This window comes from Myotis nattereri, assembly GCF_964212035.1.
Source record: "Myotis nattereri genome assembly, chromosome: 12".
Lineage (NCBI taxonomy): Eukaryota > Metazoa > Chordata > Mammalia > Chiroptera > Vespertilionidae > Myotis > Myotis nattereri.
The window spans coordinates 17235122-17241375 of NC_138087.1; positions in this window are offsets into that span (position 1 = coordinate 17235122).

Below are 6254 nucleotides of genomic sequence, written 5' to 3' on the forward strand. Positions count from 1 at the left end.
GTTTTCAATCTGATACTCCTCAGTATTTTCAGTATTTTCTTTTAAAATACAGAAACACCACTGTGATATCTGGTCTTAAATTATACCTGTTGCTGTCTTTGTTTATTTGTTTGTCTTAATCCTCACTGGAGGATATGTTTTCTGATTTTAGAGATGGGGGGCGGGAGAGAGAGAGAGAGAGAGAGAGAGAGAGAGAGAGAGACATTGATGTATGAGAGAAACATTGATCAATTGCCTTCCAAATGCACCCTGACTGGGGATTGAACCCTCAATCTAGGCACTTGCCTACTGGGAATTGAACCTGCAACCTTTTGGTGCACAGGATGACACTCCAACCAACTGAGCCACACTGGCCGGGCCTGTTGCTATTAAAAAAATATTTTAAAGGTTTAATTTTTTGAAACATTGTTTCTTCTAGTTTGTGTGAGTGTTTACGATATCTATATTCACCTGCATGAGCCCACCTTGGACTTTTTTGATGCACAATAGTATAAAGTTCAGAAGAGCATAAAGTTCAAAACTATGAAGATGCATTCTCGATGGCATTGCTTAACGAAGGGTAGGCGTATAAAGCACTGCTTACAGAAGTGTTTGAAAGTGAGTATGATTTACTTCCGCTCTAGACCTTTGCTGGGAGTTGGCTCCAAGAATTAGGTTGACCAAAAGCACGAGATGAAAATAGAAATTACTTCCTTTGTTCAGGTGGCCTGGTGTGTTTTTATCGTCTCTAACCCTTACTTAGCTAAACTGTAGATCAGTACAGTGTACATTTTCCCAGGTCAGGTGAAATATGATATCGATATGATAGGGAGTCCTCAGGATCATGGGTGTTATACAGGGCAGGGTAGGGTGAGGTGACTAGGCTGGTGTAGGGTGAGGTGACTAGACTGGTGTAGGGTGAGGTGACTAGGCTGGTGTTGGGTGAGGTGACTAGGCTGGTGTAGGGTGAGGTGACTAGGCTGGTGTAGGGTGAGGTGACTAGGCTGGTGTTGGGTGAGGTGACTAGGCTGGTGTAGGGTGAGGTGACTAGGCTGGTGTTGGGTGAGGTGACTAGGCTGGTGTTGGGTGAGGTGACTAGGCTGGTGTAGGGTGAGGTGACTAGGTTGGTATAGGGTGAGGTGACTAGGCTGGTGTAGCCTGGGCTCCAGGGAGTCCAGCCCTCACACAGATTCCTGGGAACTGTGCCTGGCACAGAAACAGATGTGTCTGGACCTCAAGGTATGGCTTGGGCCATGTGTGTGTCACCTGTCATTAGAGATGAGCTGTTCCCTTTTCCTTTGGGAAGGGAGGGAATCTCAATACTGACAGAGAATTTGCTTTCAGTCTGGTGGGATGTGTGCCTGGGGTCTGAATCAAGTTGTTAGAAAGGGAATAAAGTGATGTTCATTACACACCTGAGTTTGTAGACTACAACACATACCAATGAACTCGACATAAACATCGTTTGGAATATTGATTTACTAAAAAGAGAACCTGCAAGCAAACTATATTGCATGAAACTAGGGGTTTTGTGCCTACAATGTACCAGGCCTGATGTACTGAATTTCATTAATTTCATTTGCAGAGGGCTTTTCCCAATGTTACAGCTGAGGAAACACGTTGTACACGTTCTCCAGAGAAATAGAATCTATCTATCTATCTATCTATCTATCTATCTATCTATCTATCTATCATCTAACATCTATAGGGTGTCCCAAACAATGTATACACACTTTAAACACAGATTACTTCCTTAACTTTCACTCCTTTTCAGGTTTAACTGATTTGAAATAAGTCACTAGAGCAGCGATTCTCAACCTGTGGGTCGCAGCCCCTTTGGGGGTCGAATGACCCTTTCACAGGGGTCGCCTAAGACCATCGGAAGACACATATGTAATTACATATTGTTTTAGTGATTATTCACTATGCTTTAATTATGTTCAATTTGTAACAATGAAAATACATCCTGCATATCAGATATTTACATTACGATTCATAACAGTAGCAAAATTACAGTTATGAAGTAGCAACAAAAATAATTTTATGGTTGGGGGTCACCACAACATGAGGAACTGTATTAAAGGGTCGCGACATTAGGAAGGTTGAGAACCACTGCACTAGAGGGTTTGGTTTTTTTAATGGAGACACATAAAAGATAAGCTTTATGATACAAAACTGGCAACACTTGACGAATTGAGGGCGCAAAAATACCGAAAGACATTATTCTTGATGTTTGTGATTCCATTGCTTCGAAATATCAGCAGTGCCTGGACCCAAACGGCCATCAGTTTAAAAACAGGCATTGACAAAAAAAAAAAAAAAAATCATTTCTGCAGATTCTTTTAAATTTTGAAAAATGAACGGTATGTTAATAAACACTGACTTTATAATCACTTGAAGTGCGTGTAGGTTTTTGGGGACACCCTGTAGATAACTAGATCTGTTAAGATAGGGAAGCTGAGAAGTCCCAACCTCCATAGTCAGCCAAGTAATCTGGGGGTGCAGGAGAACTGGGGGTGCAGGCATGGGCCAGGGCTGGAGGCCTGAGACCCAGGAGCCATGGTCTAAGCCTGGGTCTGGAGGCAGAAAGGACCCAAGTCTCAGCTGCTGCGAAGCCTCATTTCTTCTGTCCAGGTCTTCAACTGATTGGGTGGCCATGTTAGGGAGGGCCATCTGCTTTACTCAGCAACCGATTCAAAAGTTAGTCTCATTCGGAAACACCCTCATAGACACACCCGGAAAAATGTCTGACCAAATGTCTGGGCACCCAGTGGCCCAGTCGAGCTGACACAGAACATCCAGCATCACCCGGGGTAAGAATGGAGCATTTGGAACACCTACAATCAGTACGTGGTAGAGGATGAGTAAGACTGTAGGACTGGAGCATTCCAAAGCCTCCGTGTAAAACGTGTGGGTCCCCTGGCTTACACTCGGCAATTACTTAAGCTGCTTGGAAGTCAATAAGCAATTCATGCGTGCTATTTTCCCATCTTCTCTCCTTCCCTGTCTCTCCAAATTAGAGCCCTTGGACTCCTTCATGGGCTCAGGGAAACCTGGGTTAGCTTCCTTTCGCCTTCTACTGTGATAGCCACCCAGGCAGGTAAGCCCTCCAGGGAATGCCCTTCATCTGTCCTCCCTGTCATGTCTGGGTGATCCTCAGCAGGTGGCTAGGATCCACGTTGCGTACAGTCCTGGAGTGACCTAGTCTCGTCTGCCGTGTGCGCCTGGACACAGGTTATATGGTACCAGCTACACTGCAGCCCATGTGGGAACAGGAAGATGACAGTTTGCTGTGTTCTACAGCAAGTACCCTGAATAAAAAAGTACTTTTTGGAGGAGGAAAAAAAAGATGAGATAGAAGGAAGGGTAGCAGCAGCCTTTCCTTTTATTCCAAAGTGAATGAACTTGCCATCTATGAGGGCCATTTAAATTATGCAGCTGAAGGCCTTTTCTTGAAGAGCATGACTTTCAAAGTTCAGGTGACAGGCCTGGTGATAGGACATCCTCCTGCCACCACCCTGGCCCCCTACACACATGTTCCTAGCCCAGAGGTGTGATGTTCTGATGCATTAATAAAACGAGCCCTTGGTGTAGCCAGGGGAAGGCATGTCAGACCGTTTAAAATGTACTATCTGAAGACAGAAAAAAAGGAGACAGGGCTTTTTATTTTTTTTTAATCCTCAACCGAGGATATTTTTTCCATTGATTTTAGAGAGAGTGGAAGAGAGAGGGAAAGACAGAGAGAAACATCAATGTATTTCGATTGATGCCTCCTGCACGAGCCCTGACCAAGGCCCGGGCTGCAACTGAGGTACATGCCCCTAACTGGAATCAAACCCAGGACCCCTCAGTCCACAGGCTGTCCCTCTATCCACTGAGCCACCCCGGCTAGGGCAAGACAGGCCTTTTTAAAGCAGCGTGTATGTACTTAAGTGGGAAAACCTCCTGAGAGTTTTAAGTGTTTCAGATTGGGGTTGGCAAAGTTGCCTTGTTTTGGGGACCAATTTCTTTTCCTCTTTGACCATCATCTAGGGCAGGGGTGGGCAAACTTTTTGACTCGAGGGCCACAATGGGTTCTTAAACTGGACCGGAGGGCGGGAACAAAAGCATGGATGGAGTGTTTGTGTGAACTAATATAAATTCAAAGTAAACATCATTACATAAAAGGGTACGGTCTTTTATTTCAATAGTTTAATTCATTTCAAACGGGCCGGATCTGGCCCACGGGCCGTAGTTTGCCCACGGCTGATCTAGGGCTTCATCCAAAGTTGCCCAATCAGTCCCAAGGGACTTACTTTTCCCGCCAAATGAATGAGTTACTTGAATCCCTCTCATTGTGGTGACTATTTTAGAAAAGCACAGTAGGTGCTGGCATTGCTGCTGCCCCAGCGCCTAATCCCTCCTGCACAGAGAAGCTTCTGTTGTTGGCCTTGTGTCCCTGGCCTCTAGGTGGCTACTCTGGCGAGGACAGGGTGCTTAAGCTAAGTCAGTAACCAAGAGAGAGCCTGGAGCCTCCCTAGATTCGTCACCAAGGCCTGAGCCCCGGGGGCTAGCCAAGCACACCTCTACAGCATTATAAAACCGAAGGCCGCCGATTCCGCTAAACAGTGCCTGCTCTTTCTACTCCAGATGAAATGCATCTCAAAGAGTCTCCAGGCAATTTAGCTGTTTCCAGATCCTGTTTCCAAACTCCCTGAAGCCAGACGGCAGGATGATCAAACATCATGCCTGCATTCTTTCCATTTGATGTAAAAGTATTGATTATTGAAATATATGTATTCTAATCAAAACTCCAAGTGCATCAGATGTACCTTTCCCTCACTTTTCTGCCTGTAAAAGCATCACTCACTTTTCAATGACAACATTCTTTCAAGGCTTCTTGAATTTGTGTTCCAGGCCTGCAGTTCTCAGAAAGGCCCAATTGAAACTCTCCAATCTGTAGAGATTCGTGTTTCATTGACACTAGCAAGAACATAAATCTGTATCCCCCTGAATCAGATAGAGGAAATAAGAAATCAGGAACAGGAGAGGAATCCTCTTAGTGAGGCAGAAGAGTAAGAAGCTAGGAAAATTCCTTGGCAATTGGAATGGGGAAACTGAGACAGCTGACTCAAACCAGCCTGACCCAGCCCCCTGACTCACCTGCCTTCTTCTTCCTCGCTCGACCACTCCCTTAATCATTAAGCCCTCAGGACAATGGGGTTCTGATCAGCATTAAATAGCCTTAGGAACAAAGCCTAGAGTCTGTTGACCCCAGAGACAGAGTTTTGGTCAAACTAGAAATAATATGTCTCAGTTGTGTTTCAGCTCCAGGCTCAGAAAAGCAGCAAACCAGATAAAGTGACGCCATGGCTGACATCAGGACCAGATGCAATGACAAATGATCCCGAACCCAGCACCGACCAATCATCAGAGAACATGACCCTGGCCCTATGCACTCATTTTGATGCATCAGCATATTAGACACACCTGGAAAGCTGATGAATATTCTATTGAGATCCTTCCCTGAGAACTCCCCTAACATTCCTGCCTTTTGAAAACAGATAAAAACCCTTCAGACAAGGGACCCAGTATGCCCTCTCTCTCTGGACCACGCTTCTGCCCACGCCCGCTTTCTTTCCTCAGCTGTGTACCTCTGCTCTCTTTCTCCTCATCTCCAAGGGCCCTTCTTTCGCCTCTGTAACATGTTTCCTGAGTCCACACAACCCGGCTCACTTCGTCTGCCTCTCTGACCTTCTCAATAAACTTCTTGAGCTAGAATTCATGGCTCTGAATTCTTTCTTTGGCAAACTCAAGGACGGAGGTCCGTTAGTGCCGCTAATATTACGACACAAATGCCATGGTATGTGTTTGAATATGCTGCAGGTAAGTCCATTTTCTGGAAACACAACTACTGCTAGAGATGGCCTGACAAGATCAATTCTCTTACATTAGAATCTTTTAATTTATTTTCCTTAAAGGCTTTAAAAATTATTTTAGCACTACACATTCAGTGGAGAAAAGTTAGAAAATTCTGATGAGCAAGAAAAAAATAATAAAAATCACTCCTTACAGGTAACCTTTATACATATTTTGGAGTATACATTTAAAAATTTTCCCAAATATAAATGTGCACATCCACACATAAACACATCACAGAAATTGAATCGTTACGTGCATACAGTTTTTAAAAATGCTGTTTTGGTCCATTATTGAAAAATTCCTATCTCAATGTACTTTATTTTATTTAAAAAAAAATCTTTATTGTTGAGAGTATTACAGATGTGCCACTTTTT